Below are 18,868 nucleotides of genomic sequence, written 5' to 3'. Positions count from 1 at the left end.
CTGACACCTTGCTTACTTTAACTCAGTTACATGGTTTTCAAATATACTGAGGGTCGGGAGTTCCGACGTGAGTCAGGAGTTCTGATGCCTCACAACTTCACTATAACTTAGTTACCGTTGGCGTAGTGTAAGTCATACCGAACATGTCCGGTATACATACCGGACGTGTCCGGTATTGCAATGGCTATAAAATGGCTAGTTTTTCCAAGGGGGCTATAAATACCCCCAAGCCTCCACCTTTGGAGGCTGCTGATACACACACATGTTTTTGAGCCTTGCCAACTCTCCCAACCCTCTCTTAGTGAGTGATTAATCAAATTTGTCAAATCAAATTGTGGGTTGAGTGAAATTCAAAAAGATAGCAATCCAACCACTTGAGCACTTGTGCATATTGTCAATCTCATGATTTGCATTTGTTACTCTTGGACTCTTTGGTCCTAGATGGTTAGGCGTCACCGGAGAGCACCTGAGAGATTGTGGTGTGCCTCCGAAAGTTTGTAACGGTTAATTCCGCTATCTCGGAAGCATCTAGTGGAAGGAGGAAAAGGAGTTGGAAAAGACTTTGGCTAGAGTGACCTTTGTGGTACCCTCTAGGGCTGACCTTCACTGGGTCACCCGCAGCCCCCTCAATGGAGAGTAGGACTCGAACGAGTCCGAACTTCAGTAAAATAAATATCATGTCTCAATTTACATTTCATTCGATATTTGTGTTACTCTAGCTCTTGTGCAAGTTCTCTGTGTTGACTGTCATCTCCAGTAGATTCCTACAGTTTGGTTTGAAGATAGAAATTGAAGGGAGCAAGTTTGGGGCTGTTCTGCAGAAATCGTGTATATCGGACACGTCCGGTATTGATCACTATGTAGGTTGTTCTGCAGAACATGTGCATACTGGACATGTCCAGTATACCTACCAGACACGTCCAGTATTTCCTGCCTGTGCTAAATATATTCATTCTCTGTTCTAACTTTGTGTTGCAGGGTTGTAGCTTCTAGATATATTCTTTATACCTTGTATACTCTATGGCTAACTTGTGAGGGGTGGTACTACTCTTTATTTGGAGTTTCCATTTTGGAAACTCTCTTTACTAATCATTTCTGCATTTAAAGGTGTTAATTTTCAGAAACGCCTATTCACCCCCCTCTAGGAGACATCCTAGGTCCTTTCAAAATGTCAAGGATCATTTTACGCTTATGACCCAAGGTCATCACTCAATCCCCAATTCAAACAAAACCTAAGTCATTAAGAGTTAATATTTGTTTTTATTAATTAAACAATTAATTCAAAATTATGAAATAAATCAACTTTCTCCAAATGAGCTCAACATTTTTTATGAAGGCTCATCACATGATAACTAAGTGGCAAAACAATTTTCATAATTTTTGGATAAATATTTAAGCCTAGAAAAATCATGGAATCCCATTTATTAATTAATTTAAGCAATTTTTATCACATTCAAAATGTACTGAAAAGTAAAATTTAATATTTTTCCTAAAAATTTTACATCTCAAAGAGGTCACAAAAATTTTCATAATTTTTGGAGCTCTATTTAATTCTACACAAAATAAACAAATCACAGCACTATTTAACCATTCCTGAAAAATAGAAAATTCATTTTCAAACAAACAGTCACTGACAGAGTGACCCCACTCATCAGTGGGAGCAGCGCGACATTGAGCCTCTAACCGGCGTGTTCTCGCCGGCGGCGAGGTCTCCGGCGATGGGACTCAGACCAACATGACCTCCTTGACATTGCGCACACACCAGTGGCGTGGGTTGAAGCTCTAGGTCACTGAAGCGACCCTGCCGGCGATGATGGTGGCTTAGTGGAGCACAGCGGACGTGTGCCTAGTGATCTACAACTTCACCGGCGTACAAAGATCTTCGGCATACTCAGCAACTACTAACGGACATAACCGAGCCCTTAATTGAACCCCCAACACTCTACAATGCAAGCAGCGACGAGCATAGCGGCACGACAGAGTAAAACTCACCGGCATCCCGTGGTAAGGTGGCTATGGCATGGTAGAGGTTAAAAAGACCGCACAGGCATGATCAGTAGCTTACCCCGAAGCTGATGCGCCCAAGAACGACGGCTGCGGCGAGTTGGAGCTAAGTCCTCGACGTTGGAGACGATGGCGGCGGCGTGTACTCGTGGTGAAGCTCCATTCTAAGTAAAGCAGCCGACCAAACGATCAACGATCAAGCTCATGAGCATCATGAGAGAATGAAGATCAAGAAATAGCAAAAGTTGAAGCAAGAATCCCACCCGAACTCCCTATCCACGGTAGAACTGATCTCAGCAGAGCCTTGCCGGAGTTGGAGAAGACGGGGTTATGCCGGGCAAACCAAAGGGAAAGAAGCTGGGCAGGTGGGTGATCTGGAGGTGCTAAGTGATGGCGATCATGGTGACATGCTCAGTTGAGACTAGGAGGGCTCAATGGCTCTAGCGAGAGCTCATCGAAGCAAGGCGGCGCTGACGGGAAAAACAGAGGACTGAGACAACATGTAGCAGCTTCCCCATGCCAGCGCGAAGCAGGAGGTGGCAACGGCCGCGCCTGGAAGCCGATAGAAGCTCACCGACGGTGAGAGTCTGCCTGCTTGCACTGTTCCAACTATTTACCAAATTGCCACTCGCTTTATTTCTCAAATTTGTATGGAAACTCAAAAATATCCAAAAATAACAGTTGTCCCAAATTCAAAGTTCTACAACTTTGCTTTAATAACCATACCCAAATTCTATCTAGATTTGAAAATGCAAGTTTGAAATCAAAAGGGGACACTTTAAGAATTTATCCCCTTTCAAATTACTCCAAATTTTACATAACAACTTTGAAAACTCTAAAAACCAACTTTGTACACATTGACAAGCTCTACACTTTTCCTTTTAGGCTCAACCCCAAAATGTGCTTAGATTTTGAATTAGGTTTTCTAGGGTAGAATTTAAATGCTGGAAATTAGGGTTTTTGGAAATTCCAATTCAATGCTAAGGTTTTGAACCTGATTCATCCATACAAGTCAACACATATAATCATAAAAGTAAACTTGTTTTAGTGAATGCATATCAAAGTTTTCACTAACTCAAAAATAATGTGCAATGCATATAATGACATGGCATATTTTAGTGTTTAAAACACCTGAGGTGTTATAGCGGGTGAAGATGAGTTGTAGGTGTGCGCGCATGCGATGGAGGGGAAGGGCCCAGAGTGGGCCATCGAGCAGGCCGTGATGGCGGGCTTCTTGTGCGAAGGAGGGAAGGGAGGGAGGCGTGGGGCTGGGCTACCAGCAGGATCTAGGCCGAAATGGAGTGCAGGTGAAAAATAGAAAAAGAATCCTTTTCAATTTCTAGTTTTCAAATCCAAGCCAAAATTCAAATAAGTTTGAATTATTAACTCCAATAACTTAGCCCTACACTCAACCAAAATCATATACTTTAGCATGAATGCAATCAATCATGTTTCTAAGCCTTATAATTAATTTTAATTAGCCAAAAATTATTACTTTACCTAGGTTATAATGCATCAAAAATTAAGTAAATGCTCAAATTTTAATAACTACATTACAAATGAATTTTTAGGGTGTTACATTCCTTCACTCCACAAAATCCACTGAGGCATCTCCAAGCCATAGCAACACAAAAGTGGTGGCTGGTATGCATAGGGGTGGTTCTCTACACAGCACAAGATGGGTGGCCCCCTCCCGTTGTAACCTCCTCTGCTGGAAGCCGGTGTTCTTCTCGCGATAGCACCCTAGGATGGTGCCAACCACTAGGAGGAGTTGGAGCTAGATGTAGCCATGGAGTAGTTAGGGTTCAAAGTGCTGCACACTCTGAGTGAAGAGGTTAGCCTAGGTCTTTTGTCTACGCTTTTGCCTCCCACCAAGGCGCCAAAACGTCCTTCAAAACCCTCAGACTCTAGCCAAAATGAAATGTTGTGTCACCGTCGGTTTAGGGTACTATCCACTTGTAGAAGAAGGCCTATTTTGGATCCTCTGTGCTTACATAGAGGTGTACACATGGACCACAATCAAGGCCAACTAATTCAATTAACAGTTCAAAAGAAGTAATAGTTCAATGATTATGTAGTACTCATACATACTAATCTAGAGGTTTCATCAGTACATATAAACTTCACTAACATAAAAGTTTCACAAATTCTAAGACTTAATGTTGGATGGGTAGGCAGTTGCTGAGGTACTCAATTGGTTGATGCAGCCCCAAAAGCCAGAGGTAGTGAACCATAATGAAGATGACAACATCTCCGTCCATGGACACATTGTATGTATAAAGTATGTCTACTTCTTGTCTAGTCCTACAAAGCATAAAAACTCTCCACAAATAGGGTCTTGAATGATTCTTGTCAAATTTTGTGGTCCGAGAAGGTGACGAACAGCGGCTTCAACAATCAACAGTCGGTCCGGGTGAATGCTCTATCCCCAAGTAGCAAACAACATCATCTGGGGTCCTGGTGCCATCCCTAGCCGCCAAAACGCAAGGATGCTCGCATTGAAATGACTTCTTCCAAAGTAAGACATCTATTGCAATGAAGAAATTCCCAATATGAATAGAACTGATACCAAACCCAAAACCAATTGGAACCAAATGCTAATAGGGGGTGATCGAATCCATCTAACCTTCATGGGGCATTGTACACTACAATAATGCAAGGTGCTTGAGGCAGGGCAAGTATAGGCGATGGGTCAAAATGAAGATGAAACAATAGGTGGAGAGAATGAGCATGAAGCAACAATGGTGGGGAGAACTAGTGGATTCGTATTGGGGGTTTTAGTTGGTCGAACTATCACAAAGGCACCGACAGGGCCTGAGGGGAGTTGGGAACGAGCTAAGCGCTTCTAGGTTTGTTGCCAAATGGATGGTCCAAATTGATCGATAGCGAGAACGGACGGCACAGGATAAGTTAAATAGTGTCGGTATTAAGTAGACCATTGCCACGCTAATCCAACCCTATAATACGGCGATTGTCAGCGGTTAAACTGCCTTAGATTCTCCTAGAAACAATAGCAACCGTACATGATATTTTTTTCTTTTCATTCACAAATATATAAAAAAAACAAAAAAACATTCGTCGAGAGATCAAATTCGTGCACTGGCATTTTAAAGTAGTATTGGAAAGAACTTCCTTTGCATTTCATATAAAAAGGTGGCATTCAAGAGATCAAATCTGCACGAATAGAATTTTTTTCATTGATTCATTATGTATATGTAACATATAGATACAATTTGGTCTAGTATATGATTATACTCGTCCAGTAGCATAATAACTAACCTAAACTATTAAAACTACTTATACTAACTATAAACTACTTAATCTAAACATATGATCCTCTCGCTCGCTTGGAAGGAGGCGACACAAAGTTAGTGTCTTCGTCGTCTTCAGTGTCGGCATCATCCTCGTCCTCATCCTCCTCCTCTGGGTCCTCCTTCTTGAAGCTCCATGGAGGACTATAATCAGAAGACCTCCAGTCGTCAGAGGAGACGTCCTACATGGAGGATTGGTGGGCTGGCAAGTCATCCTCACTGGACGATGGGCTATAGGGAAACTTGATGGGGCTATCTAACATTTTCTTTGTTGATTGGAAGAGTAGGGGTGATGGAAGAAGAAGAGGGGTCATTTCAGAAAGCACCAGTGTAACACCCCAGGTGTTTGTCACCAGTTAAGCAATGGGTTTAAGCTCAACCTTGACATGTTAAGTGGTGATGGAGATGTTAGGTCAAACATATGAAAATGAGCCACCACTTAAACTTGGACCATGCACCATTGCTTACATGTTGCCTTTTCTAAAAAGTATGATTGAGTAATGCTGGATGTACTTGTTTCATGTGTCGCTCATCAATATCCATCTATATTGATCCATGGAAAAGTTTCATGATGTTTGGAATCAAAGTCACATGAAATGATAAGTCATATCTTTGCATGAATTGCTTTATCAAGTGGATGGAAACCTATGAAGCCAACCAAACCTTGGTATCTTGCTCAAACAACTCTACTTACACTCATGAACAAAAGTTATGAAGGGCTCATGTTGACTAGGTGGCTAGAAAATGCTCCAATAGATTAAAAAGGGTGATTTAAGCTTTATAGTGATGCTACTTTGATTTGGTTTGAACTGTAGCTTAGAGTGTTTGCATGGCAGTGGACCTAAATAAAAGTTGGAGTACATGTTATGTACAACAAACTTTATGTTTGGACCAAGAGCTAGATCAGCGTGTAAGCAAGTCAAACAGAGGCTCAAAGTTGCAATGCGCTGTTGTTTTTGGACTTCGCAAATTTGGCTGTGTTGGAGCTGATTTCAATTTCATGTACCCATATTTGGTGAATTTTAGTTTGCAAACCATTTTGAATCTAGCCAAACTCCTTTAATAAAAGTTGGAGTACTCTTGTATCTGTACACAACGGTGTAATCGGTGGAACAAATCATCTATCGGTTTAGGAGATATGATGGGAGGAAATTGGAGCTTCAGTCGTATTTTTGAGGTGGTATTTCAATCCTTCAGACATTGAAATTGAACCAGCAGGGGGATGCCATGGCCGACCGACTTCAGGCACCACAGGCCGCGTGCCTCGTCTGTGCTAGCCTCCCTTGTCGCATGAGCGCCACCTCGCCTCGCTCTCCTCATCTTGGACAGCAGAGCATCCTCCATCCTCCCTCCTGCCCTCTCCATTTTCCTCCTCCGCTCTGCTGCCAGGGACATGGCGGGCACACCCATGGCTGCCGCAGTAAGGCCCTACCCCATCCACTCTCGCTGCTCGTCACCTCCAACCCTCTAAGCACCTAGTTCCATGCCCCTCCTCATGCCGTCCCCTAGCCAGCCTAGCCGGAAAGTATCACCGCCGAGGCTATGCCCGTCAGCCGCTGTGTCCTGCCACTGCCGAGCGGCTGCTGGCTGTAGCCGGCCAAGGCCAGAGCCAAGAGTGGCCATGGCTGGCCATGGCCCAAGTCAGCCATCCCTTTCCTCGTCACTGCCGGCCGTCAGCTGCCCAGAGCCCGACCTCCCCGGCGCCTCTTCCCTGCTCTGCTCCATTGCTGTGATGTATAGAGACAGCCAAGGATTGCGCGCATGAATTAGAAGAAGTTGGAGGGTCTAAATGTGAAGCTGTGACTCTATTGAACAGTGCCAAAAAGGATCCATTTGTTGGGGTTTAATTTGACAAAACTGCAGGGTCCCCGATGCAAGATTTATATTCCTTTTCTTTTGATTTTGGCAGATTTGGATTATCAACTTTGAAAATTCATAGTAATTAGTAGGAATATCGTAAAATAGTAAATGAGTACTTTTTCGAGTCCTTGCAAAATTTTCTATGCAGTAGATCAATAATATTACATGTTTTAGTTTAAAGGTTTAGCTGTAAAAATAGATTTAGGCAGTTAGGTTCTTAATGCTAGTCATGTCTTGTCTTTTTTATAACTGCAGTTATTTTACTCCAATGAATGTGAAATTTTTATGGAGTGTTACTGATGTGATTAGTGATCTCTGGTAAAAATTTCAGTATTTTAGGCTTGATAGTTTAAGATCTATAAAAATAACAAATTACCTGTATTGCCTTACCCCTATTCTGAATAGGTCTGCAAGATTAAATTAATTGGCTTAGTTAGGTTATGAATCATGACCGGATGATAATACATGAGTTGTAGTACTTTTATTAAGCTTTTCAAAAAGCTAAATATCATGATTTTTGGTTAAGTAGATCTTGAGTTATACTTGCTTAAATATCAGTGGCTGTTTCTGCCCAAACTCTGACAGGGTTACCTTGTTGGTATTGTGGGGCCTTCTTAATTGTAGAATTAGCTTTAGGTGTTTACAACAAAGTTGTTTAGAATTTGATAATATTTCTAAAAAGTCTAGAACCACATTTATTAGACATGTATAACTCCATTTATAGCTGTTTAAAGTGGCATGTCAGTTTCTGTCTATGTTTTGGACAGAGATGCAATTATTGAATTAATTGACCCTTATAACTGTAGAATCATCCTAATATGAGAATAAGAAAGTTGTAGGTAACTTCCTAAGATTTTCAAAAAGTTATGGTTCATGTTTGTTGGAGGTATAGAACTCCAGTTATGCTTCTCTGAAGTTACTATTAGTTTTCTGTACCACTATTGTTGGGTTGCATTTACAGTTTTGCTTGTGCAATTATTTTCGTGGTGTAAATGATGTTTGCTATGGTTGTAGTGAATACAAAAGTTGTAGCAAATTTCATGATCTTGCTTGTGTTCAAATTGTAAGGTCATAGGCCAGATAGCGTAGGAGTTACATGACTTTTAAGTCTTCTATCAGGTTTTGATTGTATTCTAAGCAGATCTGAAAGATGCTAGTGTTTGATCTAGTTAGGATTTAAATGAGCTTTTGGTGATAATAACAAAGTTGTAGATAATTCATGTATCTAGCTTCTGTTAAAATTTGGTGGTATTTGGTTTTGTGGTTTGTGAGTTATGCCTGTTTAAAGTTGGGTTATAGAATTGATTGCTCTCTGTCAATTGTGGACCAGTTTCTGTAATTGGTTATATTTAACTTAGTTAACTTGCGAATCATGCTAAGATGATTAAAAATGAATGGTAGACAATTTCTTAAGCTTTCCAAAATGTCTTCTTGTAAGTCATTTGGATTTGTGTAACTCCAGTTATAGCTAAATCTTGTAGCTGCTGTTTGCATGTCCAGAAATTGGCAGATTCCAATTATAGTGTTTGCTTGTATATTGTTAAGTGTGACTTATGCCTTGAATGATGACTGAGTTAGAGCACCTGAGATCTTAGGAAACTTGTGTCATGCTTGGTGTTGTCGTCTTCTTTGCTATCGTGGGATGATAAATTGTGCGATATTTAAAGTAGGCAATGCGAAGTGCGTGTGCATGTTAATGTAACCTTGTGCTTGTCTTACTTACTGCATGCGATGCATTGTCTATTGCACTTCCATGTATTCATACACTTGTATATTGCATCTCATCTAGGTATGCTAGATGCACCATGTGAAGGATGCGATGTTGGAGCCAAACCCGAAGACAGCGTTTGATGGATCTATCCCAAAGATGAAAGGACTAAGCAAGTGCTAGGACCTGAGATGTCACCAGGATGGTGCAACCTAACTGAACTGACTTGTGTCAGATCCTAGGCAAGCCCCGGAGCATATTAAGCCACCTAATTTCCAAAATGTAGTTAAAGTATTATTGTTACATATATATATTGTTGCATTAAGTTTAGGTGTTGGATGCAAACACTTGCTGCATTGGTTATCCAATCCTTGTCCAGATATTGATACCCTGAATCCTATGTAGCTCAGGTTCGTGTAGTGCTTAGCCCTGCTTAAACGCGGTAGAAGTCAGGTGATTTCCTATCACCTACGAGATATAGGGACATACATATAGCACGGTTGGCTATATTTGCTATCGTGGAAAAGAACCTGTCTTAATTTGAAATGAAGATCGTGCGGAGGCTTGCCGATTTGTAGTGACTCCGTCTTTGTCACTTAAGGACTGAATCTTGGAGCCTTTCCTGTTCATGTTGAACGCATGCCTCTCTCTTAGTTGGCCATGTCCGAAGACCGACCGCAAAGCCGAGTAGCTCAACTCAGGCCGGGAGTCGATAAGTATAAAGTACACCTCGGAAGGGAGCCATAGGCATGAGTCCAAGGGCAGGTGATTTAAAAGTCCTGATCGTCCTGGCAGAAGAGTAATCCCTGAGAGCGCTGGCGCTAATCAAACCCACGAATTTGGTTCCTGAGTTGTACCAAAGGTGACCCACAGCTACCCTTGCAAAGTATGCCAGGGTGAGAGTTAGGAATACCCCCTCAGCTGAGTTGTAATTCGATTCGAGTCGACATCTCTCCCGGTTAGTGAGAACTTGATGGGCTTATCTCCAAAGTAGATACACTAAATAACATAATGGTTCAGAAATGATGATATGATGATGACAGCCTTATTATACCTGCTATGGTTAATATTGATTGCTCCTAATAAGTGAGTGCTCTAGTACAGGTGCTAATCTAGTGGACAGATAAATGATGATAAACTTGATGCTAAGTTTAAATTGATCACTATATTCATAAGCTCTTTTATGCAACTATGTCAAGCTAGCCCACCTCATAAGCTTTGCATGACCCTTGGTGTCATTTATTTCTGGTTTTGGTGGGTAAGTCTAGCTGAGTACCTTCTCGTACTCAGGGTTTATCCCACCATGTTGCAGGTGAAGTTCTCGGCCTATGAAGATGGTGGCCAACCGCCGGTGGCTCGGTGATTCTATAGTTGCTTCTCATCTAAATGCTTTTGTTGGATGATGTCACTTATGCTAGCAATGTATTTGGAACATATATTAATGTAATCTTTTGAAAGCTATGTTATTATCACCAAGCGGTTTTTGAAACCCAAACTGGTACTTTTAATTGTGAACCCAGTTGTAATATTATTTCCGCTGCAACCCTGTGTATGTGATGTGTATTTGCTTAATCACACGATCTTGGTTGTGATGTTGATTTACCAAGGTCTTTTGGGACACTCAGTGGACTACCGGGTTTATATGAGTGAAAGTATGCGCGTGTCAACGTGTTAGCGGGGACAGCCATACTTGATCTTGTATAAATTGGGCGGTTCTGTTACAACTGGGCTTCAAATATATGTAGAGCAGTGGGTATGGCTCTTAGACTTTAGGCGGCAGAAGTAATGATGATTTGACGGCCTTGGAAGTTGAGGTAATTCAACACTCACGCTGAATTTATGTCGCTTGACCAAATGCTAGTTTAGGGACGGCAGACAAAATGCATATCCTAGTCAGCCGAGCTTTACATGCGATAGAGAAAATGCAACCCCAATACCACTGCTGCATATAACATTAACCCATCGGTGGTAGAAGTTTGAACTATCGGTTTCATTCTCAGGAGGCCTCGCTATAGTTCCAACCAACGGTGGAAGTATCGCATGGTCACTTCTATCGCTATGGCTATGCAAGTGGCGATTGTAATAAATCAATCAGTAGTAGTGCATGAAGAACATGTCTGGTGCGGTTGCTGCTTTCATGGCAAGGCGGTAGTTTACCAGCCAAATCTTCAAATCTGTCTCACCATCATATTTGTCAATGTTCAGAGCATGAAACTTGTGGGCCATCAGAGCTGATCGGATCTGGTATCTGAACACAGGGTTCCTACCAAGTCACAGGGGTCACCCTCGATAGCATGTGGTGCTGGTTTAGGCTAGTTCCTTGGATTTCTCCCACCACGATGGGCGTCACCCACATCATCAAAGTACTAGTTGCTCCCCAAGTCATTGTTAGCCCCATCGTCTTTGTGATCTTCCCTATTGGTAGTATGCCCACCACCACCACCCCTTCACCCATCGCCTCCTTGGCCACCACCATTGTTTCCCAGTTGTGGGGCAAGACCTCGATGGCATTTGGGGTTATGTTGTGGGGATCTATTAGATCAGCATGGTGGTTGAACCCTTGAGTTTTGGGGTGCATGGCTACGAGTGATAGATGTGTCATTGGGTGCTGATATGCGGTCAGTAGCTACCGCTATCAGCTCTTGAATCCGTTAGAAAGCTTGTTGCCCTTCCTCGGTGGATGGTTGTGGCATCATCGCCACTTCTCACATGGCCTCGGCCAAATTTTACCCCACGTTAGAAAACATAGGGGCTGCCCATAGAATGGCGTTGTGGGCCTAGCGGCCTCGAGCTACGTTCTGCTCTTGGAGATGACATCGGAGCTTCCGATTCTTGTCTGCTAGTATGTCGTTATGATTGAGCAGGCGATCCTGAGCCTATTGGCTAGTCTCATAAGGTGTTGTGTAATCAAACTCGACATGATTGTGCGGGGAATGCTCGAGAGTGAGGTATTCGTTCCCCTCGTAATCACTTGCGCCGAGATAACAACTACATGCATGCGAGATGATATCATCATCATCAATGTCCAAGTAGTCATCTCTATATGGTCGGTAGCGGTCATAGAGAGAAAGGCATGAAGCCATGGTCTTAACAAGTTCAGTGGGTTGATGGTATTACGCTGACTGTTACCATCATAGTCCAATCTTTCTAGGATGGTACCACCCTGGCTAAGGTTGTGGATGGTGACTTCGACAAGTTTCAAGTTGAAGTCATCATCGCTGTGATCCTAATCAGTTTGATGTGGGTTTTGTGAATCCTCTGTGAGGGATCCAAAAGGTAGTGTGGTAGCTTGAAGATGCTACTTGTGTGGGTGCTCCCGAGACTCGAGAATGAACTGGATAGGGTTCTGCATCTATGGGGGTATTAACCCCTATACCCTTACAGCTAGGCTTGGGCCGGCCTGGATTAGTAGGTCCGATCCACCAAAAGACGACGCGTGGCCCAGCCAACCTGTTCGGAGTCCCGTACAAGGAGTCAAGGTAGATTTGGTGATCAAGCAAGATCCTGGTCGGTTAGAATAGGAATCCTTATCTGGCCACATATGGCAATTGTAACTAGCTAGGATTAGTTTCTAGATCTGTAACCCTGCCCCCCGGACTATATAAGGCGGGCAGGGGACCCCTCTAAAAACATCTCTCATTGACATATAGCAATACAATCAGACGTAGGACGTAGGTATTATGCCTTTTTGGTGGCCGAACCTAGATAAAACCTCATGTCTGTCTTGCATCACCGTCTTGTTTATGGCTTGCGCATTTGTCTGCCGACAATCTACTACCTTGGGCATACCCCTAGGTAGACTACCGACCATATTTCGTCGACAATGGCGCGCTAGGTAGGGGGTGTGCATACTGCTCTCCAAGAAAACAAGATGGTCATCATCTCTGTCTCCGTGGCTATACTGAACGGCCTCATGTTCACCATCGGCCAGATCACCTAGACCACCGGCTCCGACGACTTCATCGCCATGACCACAGAGGAAGCGTAGATTCAATCTGCGTCGACCACTGCTTCACCTGCACTAGCAACGGCTCCGACCATGGTGGATACAGCTCCGACCACAAAGGATCTACCTCTGACCATGGTACATCTAGCTCCAACCATGCCTGCATCGTCTTTAGCCATGCCGACAACCCGTTGTCCGCTTCCTCGCTACAAAGGGAAGCAGATCGACAACACCGACCTGCTTGACTCCATCGATCAGGTCAGCGCCAAACTCGCTGAAACCCTAGCTCTGGTAAGTACAATTCAAAGTCAACCTAATGAGTAGGTAACCGCTCCCCACAATAGATCTACCTGACCAGCTCAGGCCAGTCGTCCTGCATGACTTGGTATAGATCACGTGGTCATATCTACTCCTGAAGGGCGCTCTGCTCGTCACTGGCCAGCCTCCGCGATAGGTCTCCAGCTCTCTGAGTACGAAGCCTCGATGGAGAACTACCAAGCCCAGCCCTATAGCCTACGAAACGCTGCCTCCAACTACGCATATAACATGCAACACTGCTCGGATCTGTGTTTTGTACATTAGCCTCGGCCAAGGCCAAGCAACTTCGTCAACATGATCCGGATCGAGGATTATCAAGAAGGATCCATCCACATGGTCCAAGAGGGTGACTCTAGCTCCTTGTCTGGCATCGCATCTAATGCTTCCGTCCACACCGAGCTCTAGCATCACGACAATGAAGGCATCGAACATGATTTGGATGTCCTAGACCACGCCCCAGGGTTCTCGCAATTCCTGTCTTTCCCGCCGAGGCAAGGGGGTTTGATCAATGTCGTCAGCAATGATGAACCACCAACAGTTGGTGAAACAGAACAAGAAAGGATTGCATGCGAGGCATGTAATATTGACCGGTTTAATCGCCAGCAAATCGAAGCTGAAGTAGAAGAGGAGGCACGACGCATAAGGGTCCAGCCACACGACCTCAACAATGCTTTTGACAGGGTGGGGGACAAACAGGTCTTCAGGACTCCAAGCGCCAACGTAGCCGTTGCCATGGCAATAATGCAACGGCTACCCAACACCCTCGAAAACCCAGGCAGTTCGCGATGATATAGAAGCTTATCTAATGGCAGCTATGGCTCAGACTGCAAAGATGGTGAATCAAGCTCGGGCTCCATCCATTTTGGTTGAATCAAGCCATAGCCGCCAATACTCAAGTTGCACACAGCCACTCAACCAACGTGGCTCATGCAACAATGACCCATCAGACAACCGTCAAGGCAGAAACAGTGGTCATGATGGTGGTCGGGATGACAATCGCCATCGGGAGGACAACCACCGCGATGTTCGAGATGACAACCGCTGAGATAACCATGCTAATCGCCGCGGTCGTAGGGTTAATCAGGATGGCAACCGGGATCGCCGTGATGGCAATAATGATCTCTGCCGCTACCTTGGGTAATGCAATTTGCACGATCGCATCAACCAGAGAGCCAATGATCGAGCATCCCATGAAAGTTATCGTTGTATGGAATATGACACTACCCACGGCCTGCCGGGTCTAAAGGAGTTTACTCCGCACCTTTGCCAAGTCATATGGCCCAAAAACTTCAAGCTCAAGAAACTTCAGAAATACGACGGCAAGAAAAACCCTGAATTATTGGTCATGCTCTACAAAACTGCATGTAGATCAGCCATGGCTGATGAGCACATCATGTCTAACTACTTCCCAGTCGCTGTTGGCCATGTAGGTCACCAATGGCTGGTCAGCTTACTGATGAACTACTTTGATTCTTGGCAAGAGCTCAAGCAAGCCTTCATCGACAACTTCGTTGCTACTTGTGAACAACCCGACAACAAATATGATCTGCAATGGATTCAAGATTGAAAAGATGAGCCACTACGCGAGTACGTCCAGCATTTCTCGGAGATGCGCATCAAGGTCCCATCAATCTCCAACAATAAGGCAATCGAGGCTTTCATCACTGGCCTCCGCTTCCACGACGCCCTAAGGTACAAGCTCCTCCGCAAGAGACCTGAATCGGTCATAGCGCTCTTGGCCACCGCTAAGAAATATGCGGACGCCGACGATGCTAAAAAGATAATTATTGAAGAAGTAGCAAGGGTTCCACGCTCTGACCACCCCCCACACCACGATGACTACCGCAACAACTATGGTCAAAACGACAATTTTGACCACCACAACCAGCGCAACGACTCCCGTGACCACCGCAACCAACGTAATCAGTGGCGTAACCGCCGTGATGATTACAGGGGCAAGCGTGCTTGGGAAGACGACGAGGAGGTCAATACCGTTAAAAAAGGTGGCAGACGTCATAACTACAAAGATGACTACGCCAAAGCATTGAAAGGGCCCTGCCAGCTCCATCCCAAGTCAAACCATACTATGGAGAATTGGCACATTCTCAAGTCTATCTACACACGTTAATAGGCTCTGGATACATCTGATAAGCCTAACGACGTAGGGGAACAGCGCAATGAGGACAATGATAGTGAAGACGCAGATCCCTGTCACAAGTACATCAAGCCAACTGATCGCGTCCACACCATCATCGGAGGTAAAGTGTCCATTGAGACCAAACGAGAACACAAGCTGCTCGCCCACGCTTGCTTGAACATGGCCAACACCAATAACCTCCTCGCCGATCCATGACTCCCTCCATGGTCTCACCGCGAGATCTCCTTCAGTAGAAAGGACCAATGGGCCACAATACCTAAGCCAGGACATTTTCCCCTGGTCCTCGATCCTTGCATCAACAAGGTTCAGTTCGATAGAGTACTGATCGATGGCGGTAGCTCCATCGATATACTGTTCAAAAATAGTCTGCCCGCCCTAAAGATAGCCTAGGCGGACCTCAAGCCATACGAGGCACAGTTTTGGGGTGTTCTCCCTGGATAGAGCTCTACACCTCTCAGGCAGATCATGCTACCTATGCAATTTGGGACCCCAGACCACTTCCGCACTGACTACGTCAGCTTTGTGGTCGCTGACTTCGATGGCACCTACCATGCTATTCTTGGTCGACCATCGCTCACCAAGTTCATGGCCATACCTCATTATAGGTATCTAGTGCTCAAGATGCCCACCGAGAAAGGAGTTCTAACCCTTCGAGGCAACGTATACATAGCTTATACCTATGAGGACGACAATTTCAAAATAGCAGAGGCTCACGACCTCTCTATTCGCATGGCCGAGACCATGATCGACACCAAGAAGACCTCAGCTGACCACCTAGAGATCCTAGAGCTCGAGGCTCCATGCAAGAACATCAAGTCCAAGGAGCACAAGGTGATCCAGCTGGTCAATGGTGATCCCAGTAGAACGGCCCCTATCAGGGCCAACCTGGATCCCAAATAGGAAGACGCGCTCGTCAGGTTCTTGAGGAGCAACGTGGATGTGTTCGCATGGAAACCTACTGACATGCCCGGTGTACCTCAGAACTTGATCGAGCACTCCTTGAATGTCAACGGCAAGGCCAAACCTATCAAGCAGAAGCTATGATGGTTCACTCGCGACAAAAAGGAGGCGATTAGGATAGAAGTTACACGGCTTTTGGCAGCCAGATTTATCAAAGAAGTGTATCACCCGGAGTGGTTAGCCAACCCGGTTCTTGTACACAAAAAGAATAATGAATGGAGAATGTGTGTTGATTACACTGATCTCAACAAACACTGCCCTAAGGACCCCTTTGGCTTACCTCGCATAGACGAGGTCATAGATTCAACCGCCGGTTGTGAGCTGCTTTCCTTTCTCGATTGCTACTCTGGTTATCACCAGATCGCTCTCAAAAAGGATGACCAGATCAACACATCTTTTATCATGCCTTTTGGTGCCTACTGCTACATGACCATGTTGTTCGGGCTCAAGAACGCCGGGGCTACCTACCAACGTGCTATACAGGCCTGCCTCAACGACGAGATAAAAGACGGCCTCGTCGAGGCTTATGTTGATGATATAGTTGTCAAAACTAAGGAAGCACATACCCTTGTTGACAACCTGGAACGCACCTTTGCAGCCCTTAACACATTCTAGTGGAAATTAAACCCAAGAAAGTGCATCTTTGGTGTTCCTTCTGGCATACTACTTGGCAACGTCGTCAGTCACGATGGCATACGCCCTTACTCGGAGAAAGTCAAAGCTGTCTTGGACATGAAGCCGCCCAAAAAGGTGAAGGATGTTCAGAAGCTTACCAGATGCATGGCCGCCCTCAGCCATTTCATATCAAGATTAGGCAAAAAAGGATTACCGTTCTTTAAACTGCTCAAAGCATCCAAAAACTTTGAGTGGTCAGAGGAAGCAGACGCTACCTTCACACAGCTGAAATAATACCTTACGTCACCTCCAGTCCTCACTGCTCCCAGAGAAGACAAAACACTCCTGCTTTACATTGCGGCTACTAATCGAGTGGTCTCCATGGCCATGGTGGTCGAGCACGATGAGCCCGGCCACGTCTATAAGGTATAGCGACCAATCTATTTCATCAGTGAGGTACTCAATGAGTCCAAGACCAGGTACCCATAGATTAAGAAGTTGATCTACACCATACTGATAACATCCTAAAAGTTGAAACACTACTTCAACGGATATCGTGTGGTGGTCATGACTGAGTACCCTCTGCGAGACATCATTAGCAACAAGGATGTGAACAGGCGCATCATTAAATGGGCAATGGAGCTATGCCCCTTCTCCTTGGAATTTGCAAGCTGTACTATAATCAATTCTTAGGCACTCGTCGATTTCATCGTCGAGTGGACAGACTTAAGCACGCCTGCCTCTCTAGGATCCGATGAGTATTGGACGATGTACTTCGACGGCTCTCTCAACATTGACGGTGCGGGAGCAAGAGTCCTTTTCGTGTCACCATCTGTGGGGGATATACCCCCGGGTACCACAAGATGGTACATGGGCCACACCATCCGAGGTGGCCCGGCCCATAAGATCAAGGCGTACGCATCAAGATTACAAGTTGTACTAGATATTGTAATAGTACCAAATTGGATACTTTACTTGTAACCTTGTCTCTTTGGAGTATATAAGGAGAGACAAGGGTCCCCTAGAGGACAGGTTAATCGGTATACATCTCAATACAATACACCAAAGACACAGGATGTAGGGTATTACGTCGATCAGACGGCCCGAACCTGTCTAAATCGCTGTCTCTGCGCCTTGCGTCACCATCTGGTTCCTGATTACACGCACCGTCTACCGATAATCTACCACCATGGGCACCCCCCTCGGTGGACTGCCGACCATATTTCGTCGACAGTGGCACGCCAGGTATGGGACCCCTTTAGGGGTGTGCGCGCTGATCCATAATAAACTAGAGGGATCTCAAAGTCAGCATCACGTTCTCGGCGGGATCGTTCTTTGATTCTATACAAGAATTTCTTCATTGTCGTCATCTGCGGGGATTTGGTTCCTTGCGCATGCCAACCTGCAGATCACCAACTCAAAGGCTTAGTCTGATTCTGTGGGCAATCTGCCTCGATCAAGTTCGATCCCGGCATCCAGTCTCCACCGACTCCAAGGCTGATTGAGTTCGACTCCGACTAGCATGCAAGACCTAACCCTATCCCGGGTAAAGACGTCATCGCAGTGCTGCGGCCAAGGAGGAGCCCGGACAATCACCGATGTAGGCAATAAGCATCAGCCATGCAAATTGACTTGCATGTGATCATGTACGTGCATATACATGCATAGAACTGCTCCTACAACTACGACCAGATTCAAAAGATCCGATCAAAACTACAACGCCATCTCCATCTCCAACACAGCAGTCGAGGTTTCATCGATCAAGACTTTCCTCTTATTACGAGCAAACAGGAAGCAAGCAGGGCCAAGGCATCTATGGATATATGCATGCATCGTATATGGGTATATGCAGGTGAACGTCATGCCCATGCAAGGAAACAAGGAGCCACCGTACTATGTATAGAACCATGCAACCAAGGAAGCATATATGTGGTATACAGGGCCATGCATCAATGGAGTGCGTATACATGTATATGTCACCGTTTGTT

Source organism: Miscanthus floridulus, chromosome 4 (genome assembly GCF_019320115.1).
Source record: "Miscanthus floridulus cultivar M001 chromosome 4, ASM1932011v1, whole genome shotgun sequence".
Lineage (NCBI taxonomy): Eukaryota > Viridiplantae > Streptophyta > Magnoliopsida > Poales > Poaceae > Miscanthus > Miscanthus floridulus.
Note: the sequence above shows the minus strand (reverse complement) of the source record.